Source organism: Oreochromis niloticus, unplaced genomic scaffold, assembly GCF_001858045.2.
Source record: "Oreochromis niloticus isolate F11D_XX unplaced genomic scaffold, O_niloticus_UMD_NMBU tig00002015_pilon, whole genome shotgun sequence".
Lineage (NCBI taxonomy): Eukaryota > Metazoa > Chordata > Actinopteri > Cichliformes > Cichlidae > Oreochromis > Oreochromis niloticus.
In genome coordinates, this window is record NW_020327533.1 from 753107 (window position 1) to 764112 (window position 11006).

General features: G+C 39.0%; 2 long non-coding RNA genes across 3 annotated transcripts; one reads left to right on the forward strand and one right to left on the reverse strand.

Annotated features, from left to right (window-relative positions):
- The first annotated feature begins 1532 nt into the window (after window positions 1–1532).
- LOC109199172 (uncharacterized) lies at window positions 1533–5488 on the forward strand. The gene is made up of 4 exons (XR_002059642.2): window positions 1533–2405; window positions 2976–3109; window positions 3411–3791; window positions 5364–5488. It is a non-coding gene; the product is annotated as an uncharacterized LOC109199172 (long non-coding RNA).
- A 771-nt stretch (window positions 5489–6259) lies between these two features.
- LOC109199173 (uncharacterized) lies at window positions 6260–8419 on the reverse strand. Of its 2 annotated transcripts, XR_003217653.1 has the most exons (4): window positions 7635–8419; window positions 7076–7213; window positions 6778–6910; window positions 6260–6402 (listed from the first exon to the last, which is right to left on the reverse strand). It is a non-coding gene; the product is annotated as an uncharacterized LOC109199173 (long non-coding RNA). The 2 variants fall into 2 exon arrangements; XR_002059643.2 differs by having other exon boundaries at window positions 7076–8419.
- Window positions 8420–11006: the final 2587 nt, after the last annotated feature.

Sequence of the window (11006 nt, forward strand, 5' to 3'; positions counted from 1 at the left end):
ATCTCTGATCACTCTTGCAGATGATGCTCTCATATTTCCTTTAGATAAAACATAGATTATGTAAATACAAAATGATATAATTTGTTTAACTGAAGTAAGTGTTTTTCCCCTCTGTCACAATATTTCTGATGATTTTTCAGAGTTTATTGGCTTTGAATGTTTATTCTCAAGCTTGGAGAATGGTTTTTCACCTTTTCCCTCAAATCATCACTTAAAGTCACAGCTCATGCTGCTATTTAGTCTAGTATTATTTTGTCTCAGTTTGCCTATGTATGAGCAGTTCTGTGGGCATTTTTATTGACTTTTTAGGAATCAAAATTTCTATTCATTTTTGTTTTTTCTTTAAAACAGTAAGAATAGACTTAGCTAGTTTTGCTACGTAAATCTGTAGTTAATTATACTTTTAGAAAAGGGATTTGTCTGGTAACTTTTGGATCCTCCCATTAATTAAGGGATTAAGAGCACACTAGAGGGGTGTGGAGGAAATGGGGGGTTTTTTTGGTCAAATGTCAGCTGGGACAAAGGGAGGGGTTAAAATGATTTGTGTAATCATATTAAGTTAACTTTCATTTATGTTTAAGTTATAAAAGATTTTTTCAGAACGCACTTCCGACTGGATTCTTTGAAAATATATGGTATTTATTTCGTGGTAAAATATAAACCAAAAATCAACCCAACAATCCACCTGTTGCCACCCATAGCATTTCTTGGACTGTTTTTCTGTTTTGGAAAAGGCTATGACACCAACAAATGAAATATAGAATTTTCTGACCATAAAGGGGCAAAGGATTTTAACGCATTTGTTGTTATTCTTTATTTTTGTGATTTGTTTTTGGTTTGTTTATATTTTTGGGTTATTTACAAGTTTTATTTGTATGTTAATATTTTGCTTCATTTTGTTTTGTGTTATTGTTTTTCATGTTAAGTGTGGTGGCAGATTTTTTTTCTCATGTATTAATCACATATTTTAACCATATCACTTTAGTATAGTAAGAGCACTCCTGTCACCAGTTTGTATGTATGTGGAATGTGATCACAAGTGGGGCCCAAGAGGTGATGGTTGGTTGGAGCTTTTCTTAGAATGAACAGTTAAGAATCTGCTAATAATTGATCTGCTGTGGAATGTGGGCCAACATGTAAGAGTTTGTGGAATGTTCTTTGCCTGTGTGTCTGCGTATATAAGATGTAAGGGCGGTGGCCACAATTCAGAGATGGTCCTGCAACACGTTCTCACTCCCAACTCGTCAAATGTGTGACGCATGGTCAGGCTCCCTCTGCTTCACTTATCGACGCGCAGGGTACCCCCCTCGCGTCGATAATTGACGTGCAGGGTTCTCCTATTGAAAACTATGCTGCTCCCTAAACGTTGTTTATTGACGACAAGAGATTGCCGCGGAAGAGCCTGTTGTTCGTATATTTATATATTTCCGAAATCACATTGTAGTGACATGTACTGAACACAATATATTATATAATGTAAACAACTACCTGAGAAACAGCAAATACAGCAGATACATTAATTATTATGGAACTCCAAAGTGTTCAAAATTAAATAAATAAATAGGTCATGATGAAATAAATAACTATGTGAATAAATAAGACACAGGTATGTAATGTGAGAATGATATTGTGAAATAATGGAACACATTTTGAAAAAAATGCTCATTATTGTGAAATATATTACATTCTGCTATATAAATTTAATTATTATTGTGAAATATTATTTCATGGTCATTATTTTTCACAATAACAGAGATTATTCCTGAGCCATTTTATTTATTTCCAGCCGTTTTTATTCCAAAATGACCTTTTTTCAAAGTCAGTCTTTATTTCAAAATCCCGTTTTTCCCGATGGCCTATTTATTTCATAATGCGACTTTTCAGCAGAATGACTTTGTCTGTCAATCAATGTAAGTGGGTTGGACCTTTGCACCTATTGGCTTATCGTTTACCATCGACTAGTTTTCCTGGATACCTGCTCGGCGGACGGCTGCTACAGCTAGCGACAGCGTGCTAGGTCAAAAGTCACGGAGAATGGCGGACTGGTGTGAACTTCAGTTAATTCTGCTCATTTTAGCAGATCAGATAGAGAGGGATCATTTACCAGTAGATACTGTTCTGAGTCGTTTAGATGATGTTTCTTAAATGCTTGGGATGATAATTGCTCTTCAAGATGTTAGCATCGATGACAACATTGTCGAAGGTTTAAGATCAATTCAGCACCGTGTTCGTTTGGAATACGCTGAGGAAGAACAGTCTTCAAATATTGGTCGTCCACGTCTTGAAATCCCGGCTGCAGCACTCGGGACTTTAGTGCTGTCCGGGATAACCATCGGGGTAATTGCCGATATGTTTTCCGTGTCTCCGAGCACAATTAGGAGGAAAATGACGGAGGAAGGTCTAAGGTAAGTTTATGCTGTAATTGAACACCTGTGTGATTCTGTACACAGCATTGTTTAGATGTTGACCTTAATTATGACGTTTGACAATGAAATATTATCGCTTTTTTTTTGTTACTGTCTAAGTGGGGCAGCTACGGCTAAAGCTATCGGCGCCATCTCGGTGTTGAGACACGTTTAGCCGGCGCAGTGTTAGCTGTTAGTGTGTTAACTCAGAGACTGGGGGCAGTGGAACCTGTAGGAACCTTTTATACGGAGAGTAGACCCACCAGCTTTCCACAGTCTACTTACTTATCACATCTTGTTAGACAACAGTGCTTTAAATAGTACATCGTTGAATGTTTCATTGCTGTTTGCAGTTGATTGTTCTCTGAGAACACATTACAAAGTTGATGTTAAACAGCGAGTTTATTTAAATGGTTTTGTCTATTTCAGCAGCATTGTAAATATCATACTTTCTCTGGTGTCTTCAGTAAAGCTAAAACAAGAATACATTTACATCCTTGGTTCTTTCAGTATTAATTGGAAAACTTTGTTGAGATTTGCTGTTATATGAAAAAAATGTTTTATGTGCAGAAAATCTGATAGGAATTCTTCTGTTGGAGATGTGGATTTGGATTCAAAAGTGCTGGACATTCAGCGTCATCACCCAAATGTCGACTGCAGAATGATGATGGGACATCTACGATCCAGAGGCATACACATTCAAAGTAAGCTGATATTGTTAAAATATCCAAACACCAGTTTCCGGCCTGGAAAGCATGTGTCAGTGTGGCCATGATGTGATATTTTAATGTATCGATCAAAAACGACTAGCATGTTCTCATCACTGTTATGCAGTTATGTTCCTGTTTGAACCAGTGTGTAAACGATTCTCTCTCCTCACTAAATCTGTACAGCACCTGGATACTTACCTGACACAATGATGATCTGTCCCATATGCATTACAGTGTTTACAATACAGTCTTTTTGTAGTTGTTAGTACTAAGACATGATCTGTTTGTTAATCAGGATTTCGACTGATGGATTCAATGAGACGAGTCAATCCAGAAGGGGTCAAGATGCGACGGTTATCTATTAAGACTGCAAGGCGTTCTCAGTACAGTGTACCAGCAGCAAATCACCTTTGGCATATAGATGGAAATCAGCATTGAGCGCCTGTGGAGGGATGTATATGAAAACATCTTCACCCAGCTGGAGATTCAAGGACTGCTCAACCCCGGTGAAAAAATTCACTTGTTTGCACTGCACAGATGCTTTTTGCATCACATTCAACATCATCTTCAGTCATTCCAGGAAGCATGGAATCAGCACGGACTCAGAAAAGCAAACAACCATTCATCCCTGCACCTCTGGTTGCTGCACAGAAAGGACGGACAAGATTTGTCACAGGTACATGACTATTTGATCCGTATTTGTTCTTGTATGTAAAACTCTGCTATAGGGCTGCACGATATTAGGAAAACCTGCGATGTGCGATAACTGTGATCAATATTGCGATAACGATATGACTTGCGATAAAATAAATAGCAAAACAACAAAAAACCGAATACATAATTTCCGTTTTACTGCAACAGTTTTATTTAAAGAAAGCTGCTGTATTAGCAGTGTAACAACAAAGTGCACTTTAACATTGAAACATTGCCCCCATAAAAAATTATCTGAGGCTTGAATTCTGAAAGACATCCTTCCATAAACATAACTTCCATCCTAAACATAACTTAAATTATACTGCAAATTATCTCAATGCAGTTGTTCATTATTTTACCACTCACCAAGTAGTTATGATGTAAGTCAAAACTGGAGAGGAAACTTTACTGTAGTGCTTGTGTAGTTTTCAGCTTGGCTCAGTTCAAACATGACGGTCTTGCGGCATGTTTCGTACATTTGTGGAATGGCGACATGGGAAAAGTAGTTTCGTGAGGGGATGCGGTATCTCCGGTCCACTTTATGTATCAGACTGGTGAAGCCCTCTCTGCTAACTGTATTTATAGGCATCATGTCTTTAGCCAAAAAATGTGTAATGGCCTCTGTTATTTCTTTGTACCGCTTCGACGTTTTCTCATAAGGAGTTCCACTTGAAAAACTCTGATACAGAGACGGCTGTTGGACTGCTGCGCTCTTTGTCTTAACATTAGCAACCTTTGTTTGGCTAGCGCTAACTTTCTGGAACTCTTCAAACAGTTCTCTGTGGTTGTATTGAAGATGATGGTGGAGATTAGTCATGTTTCCTCTGGTGGTTGCCACGAGTGTTCGGCAAGTTTTGCAGAGTACCTGTGTTTGGAGAACGTCGTCTTTATCAAATCCAAAGTACCCCCAAATAATCGAGGTACTATCTTTTTTCTTTTTTCTTTTTTTTTTAACCACGAGTTCATAGTAGCTCGTTGCTGCAGCATTGTTCGCTCATCCCCCCCTACGTATGAGGCGGGCCACTAATCCATTTGATTGGTTAATGCTGTGAAGGGCTCTATTCGACTGGTCAAATGTGTCAAGGGGTTTCTTTGATTGGTAAAGTCTTTAAAGCACGTGTGTAAACATTTTAAGGTACCCAATTATCGCAGTTTACGCCGTGTTTTGCGATGGGCCCATCACACAGGCTGATATCGCGATGACAATAAATTTTCGATTTATTGTGCAGGCCTACTCTGCTATCTGTAGTTGAGATGAGTTTATTTCTACTGTGCAAGTTGGTGTACCAACATTTTTTTTCCTGTAAGTGGAAATGTCTCCCAAGCCATTCTCTCCTTTTATCCCATCTGTCAGGTATAGATGGCAATACTTTAAACAAAGTTAAATTTGTTATACCTGAAGGGAACCAATCCTGACCTAGAATGGGTGAATGAATAATTAGTTGGTAGCCAATGCCTAAGCAACTCACATAGACAGACTCAATAAGTCCATCTAGGAACAGCTGCAGGAAACACCTCTTCAGTTTAGATTTAAAACATGTGCATGCTCTTTCAGGTTGATGAGGATTATGGTGTGGACTGGACAGGACCACATAATCACCGCCCATCAAATGAGATCACCATTCCTGAGATTCAGCTCCCACGTGCACTGAATGAACGAGACCCTGCTGTGCTACCAAACAACAACGTTTCACTCAGTCAAGCTTTGGATGCCTACTGTGAAACTGTTCAGTCACTCAAACTTATGTTTGATAACACACCTTAACTCTTCAAAGTAAGCAGGTGCAATATGTTCACACCCTATTTCTTGCATAACCATACTTCAAAATCACTTGTAGAAAGACACTATCACATTTAATCAGTTTCTATGTCAGGAGGATTTTTTTTTAAATTTCTACATCTATGGCTTTATAGCTAATACTGACTCAAAACAGCATAACCAATTTCATTTTCAACAAAACAGTGAGTGGCTATAAAACAGGATTTGTTTTACACAGCTGTCACTTTAATGATATTCATTTCTTGGTTGGATGTACAGTACATGTCAACTCTGAGCAGATTTAATACAAAGAACACAGTACAGTAGTGTAACATCTTAATTCACATAATTTTTTTGTACCAGTAGCGAGTATAAACAAAACATACTGTGTAATTTATAATGTACAGTGAACAACTGATTTTGATATCTGAACTCTTTGTCAGTTTATATTAAAAAAACCCATAAATGCTCATCTGTACTGTGCATTTTTCACTGTCAAGTGTATTAAAAGGAACTAGAACTCACTAGATTGTCCGTTTCTTTGAACACTGAATACAGTAATGTGATGCAAGAAAGAAGAAATGGTCTAATCTTACCATGTGGTTATGGAATCAATCATAAACCAGACCAAAACCTGAGTCAGTAGAGTTGAGACACACCTGAATGTCCATTAGAAATGAGTAATAGGTACAGTAGTGTGCAGGAAGACGTAGTACGTGAAAACAGGTGGAAGTCTTTGGAAGACTGCTGTTGACCACTTCCACAGTCATTTCTCTCGGCAAGACTTCCCATCCTGTCCAAAACTTGATGAGGGCTTTTCATTGTGCACAAGATGCTGCAACAGAAGATTGTTTTAAACTATAATGACATATTCATTATTTTGAATCTTTTATGGAGAAATACCATAAAAGATGAACACTTGCATACAGAGCACCAGAGATTTTTGCCCCACTCAAATTGCTGTTGTAGCTGTTATAGATATTTTTATGTTAACAAAGCTAAAAGTAGTCTACATACAATTATAGTGCAACTGATAATGCCACCACTCTGTTTTTTTATGTATTGCATGGAGGCAGTATGGAGCAAATAACAAAACAAAATTATACTATAGTGTACTTTGTTAATGACCCGAGATCACTGGACTGTATGTAATTTACCAAAGTATAATCAGAGAAAACCAATGGCAAAATACCGATAGCAGCAGACTTACCATTTTCAATGAAGGACCGAAGGTAACCTGCCACTCTGCATTTATCCTCGAGAGCATTCCTCTTCTTCCTCATCTTCATCTTCTGTGGCAGGCCACAGTCATTTTATAGCTTTACTTGTAGTCTTAAGAGCATCTGCAACATTAGGTGTATTTTTATTAAATGTAACCCAGCTGTTCAACTAACCCAAGCATACAAAATAGTATATTGATGTTTTGTGTCAACAATTAATGTGCATCCTTCATAAATTAACCAAATACCTTTACTATTCAGATGTTAAAAGATGTGACCTGACCTTACCTCACAACAGGGAGCAGTCTCTGATTCCCTTGGTAAGAAAAGAGGAATGATGTCTGATCTTTCTGTCAGAAGCGGCCATACCATGGTCTCCTTAAGCCCTTTCCTCAGCTGCTTGACTTGACTTGTTTGTGTTATGACCTACAACAGTGAGACCAAACCAAAACTGAAGTTGGCTTCCGTAAAGTGACACACACTTTAAATGTTAAATATTTAAAGAACATCCACTGTACTAGTAAAAGCATTTTCAAATTATACCCACTTACAAAATCACTACGTTGAACTAAAATTGCTTTCTTTTCTTTCACATAGATTACTTGTCTTCCATATTAGCAGAGAAGATAAGCCACTTTAAAACAGTCATGAATAACTATTACCTACAACAATGTAAATAGTAATACAGACATTAACCCAGAAGACAATTATTTTCTCTTACCTAATTTATTGAGTTCTTTGCTATGATAAAAACAGTATTAAAAAAATCTGTGACTGAACTGATTAAAAAGCTCATTTTTGGCAGACAGACAGACTAACTGAGCAGTAATAACATATTGTTACTTACCCTGAACAGCGTTTCATGGAGTGGAGCTAGCTGTGATAACGTTAACACTGTGCGGTTGTGATGAGAACTTGGACCAGAGACCGCTTCATCTCCAGTACGCTGCTGCAATACTCTCTCAAACTGAGGTGAAGACGTACAATCTAAGCGGTTAGCAAGTTCTCTGAGTAACTCAGAAACGGACTAGTCTCCTGCAGCCATATCCTTCACAAGAATTGATACACCTGTAACGTTATTCGCGCCCAGTGTTTTGCATTTGTCGGTGCCTTAACTTTATTTTGAGCTGCATACTGCCGCTGGCTGCATAGGAGACGCATTGCACCGTTAAACCTAAATCGACACTTCATGTGCTATTACTTATGTCTGAGTAAAGGAGCAACCAATCACACAACTGGCTCCGCCCTGTCTCTCTTGATTGACAGACAAAGTCATTCTGCTGAAAAGTCGCATTATTAAATAAATAGGCCATTGGGAAAAACGGGATTTTGAAATAAAGACTGACTTTGAAAAAAGGTCATTTTGGAATAAAAACGGCTGGAAATAAATAAAATGGCTCAGGAATAATCTCTGTTATTGTGAAAAATAATGACCATGAAATAATATTTCACAATAATAATTAAATTTATATAGCAGAATGTAATATATTTCACAATAATGAGCATTTTTTTCAAAATGTGTTCCATTATTTCACAATATCATTCTCACATTACATACCTGTGTCTTATTTATTCACATAGTTATTTATTTCATCATGACCTATTTATTTATTTAATTTTGAACACTTTGGAGTTCCATAAATTATAGGCCATTACTTTTGTATCGTTTATTGCATTTATGGAGGGAGAGGTGTATGCTGGGTAATGGCACAGCTAGACCGGGTGACTTTATTCACCCGCTTCGGCTGTTATCAGTCCATACAATGGGCGTTATTAGCAGAAATCAGTCCCATAGATATGGGCCATCTCCACCTGCTAGATTGTTCAGAAGGTTGTTATCATCCATCCAGATGGAGGATCAGTAACAGGAGCGTGGGAAGACTCCAGAATCCACTCTGGCTGGAATCCGGTGGATACAGCAGTGTTACAGGTAAGACCATTTAAACGGACAGCATTTATAGAATGACTATTAAAAGTCAGCGAGTGTCAATAATGTTAATGTGGTTATGTTAGTAATACAGCGAGTGCTAATATAACAGCTTTAAGATGCATTTGTAGATATTATTACGTGTTTTACCGTCTTTATGGTGCTAGCTTAAAGTTACGGTGTAAACGTTAGCTTATATTGTAGTAAAGCTGTTACTGTTTAAACGATGTTGGGACAGAAATATTAGCTTCTGTCATGACTGATGAAGTTACTAGTTAATAAAGTTTCCAGTAAAGTGATTAATCGCAGCCACAGATTGACAGTAAATATGCCGATTAGCTTCAATGCATCTGTAATAAATATGTGCAAGTTTCAGTGCTTCGTTTAAACTGTATGATACTTATACTGACCCAGGGTCAGTGTAAATACAATCCTAGCTGTGTGAACAAAGCCTGGCTCCTTTAATCCTGCATGACAAACCTCAGGATGCAGGTTATTATGACTCTTTCCTGCTGGCACACCTGTCACACCTGAGAGTCAGCTAGAAACTTACAGTGACGTGGACATCATGCAAAGACTGCCAGACTCTGTAATACTGTAAATGATCAGTGACTCAGGTTAACACTAAACTTTAAACAGTCCCTCTGTGTCTCTGTGTGTGCTGAACATCTAGGATTGAGTCAGGCTGCATCAGCTGAATTTGTTATTTGTAAATATCAATATTTTTTGTTCAGGTGTGGGGATAATATGTAAGACTGCAGTGAAGAGATGTACCAGATTAATCCCTGGCCAAAGGCATCGTACTTAAATCAGACTACTGATCCAGCCACATCAGCCTTTTGTGAGGTCTGTTTAAAGTAGACTTAAAATGAACTGCAGGTTCCTGAGAGGTGGACTGTGAGCACAGAAACACATGTTCATACATACAGCTGCAGCAAACTTACATTAATTTTAAATCGATTTGTTACTCTGACGTCTGTCTCTCTGTTAGTCCTCTGACAGACTGGTGACCTGTCCAGGTGTGCTCTACCTGTGAGTACTGGGACAGGCTCTGGCTCCTGTAATAGAAATGTTCTATTATTCTCATTTAAAGTACTTAAGTGCTTATGCATATGCTTAGTTGTGACACTGTTATAGACTGTTCAGTGAAAGTTTCTAAAACTAGATGAACTTGCTTCAGCATCAGCAGTTTGAGAAAACAACTCCCTTTACAGGTGCTGATAAGGCCAAGGGCACAAAACAGCTTAACCATTGATCTGTTAGGTTTCATAGCCAGGCACGTGAAGTGTGGTATGATCAGTTTGTAACTTCCTCTTTCTTGGAATGCATAAAGGAGTAGGAGCACGACTTCTGTGGCAGAGCTGACATGACTGTGAACTGTGATGTTTGATGTGTGTTGGCTCTCCTGCGCGCAGTAATAAATAGCTTGATCACAGCAGATTTTATTTACAAAATTCCACAACAGCCCCCCCCCACCCTCCCACTGTGAACATGAATTGAATATTCAGAAGACATTTGTTTAAATACTTCTAGAAATCTGAGCTGTTGTGTCCTTGGATTGTGTGGTAATAATATTAGAGCTGGCAATCTTTCTTACTGAATCTCTACTGTGAGTCATGTTACCTGAGATTAATTCTATGTTTACCTGACAGCCTGGAGAAATGTGCTGTGTGAAGGATGTAACTGCTTACATTTAAGGAGCCTGGTCATATTTAATTGTAATATGAACCAATGATTTTCTGATTGCTGATTCCAAGAGAGTCTTTGTGGAAATTTGGCTTTTTGTCATTTTAATTCTCTTTTCTGTTTGCCAGAACAGTTCTCCACAGTCACTGTCCACATGGGTCAGTGGGACCAAGCATCCATCCATCCTCATCCGCTTTATCCGAGGTCGGGTCGCGGGGGCAGCAGCCTAAGCAGAGAAGCCCAGACCTCCCTCTCCCCAGCCACCTCCTCCAGCTCATCCGGGGGAACACCAAGGCGTTCCCAGGCCAGCCGAGAGATATAATCTCTCCAGCGCGTCCTGGGTCTGCCCCGGGGCCTCCTCCCGGTGGGACATGCCCGGAACACCTCACCCAGGAGGCGCCCAGGGGCATCCTTGTCAGATGCCCGAACCACCTCAACTGGCTCCTTTCGATGTGGAGGAGCAGCGGCTCTACTCTGAGCCCCTCCCGGATGGCCGAACTTCTCACCCTATCTCTAAGGGAGAGGCCAGCCACCCTTCGGAGGAAGCTCATTTCTGCCGCTTGTATCCGCGATCTCGTTCTTTCGGTCACTACCCACAGCTCGTGG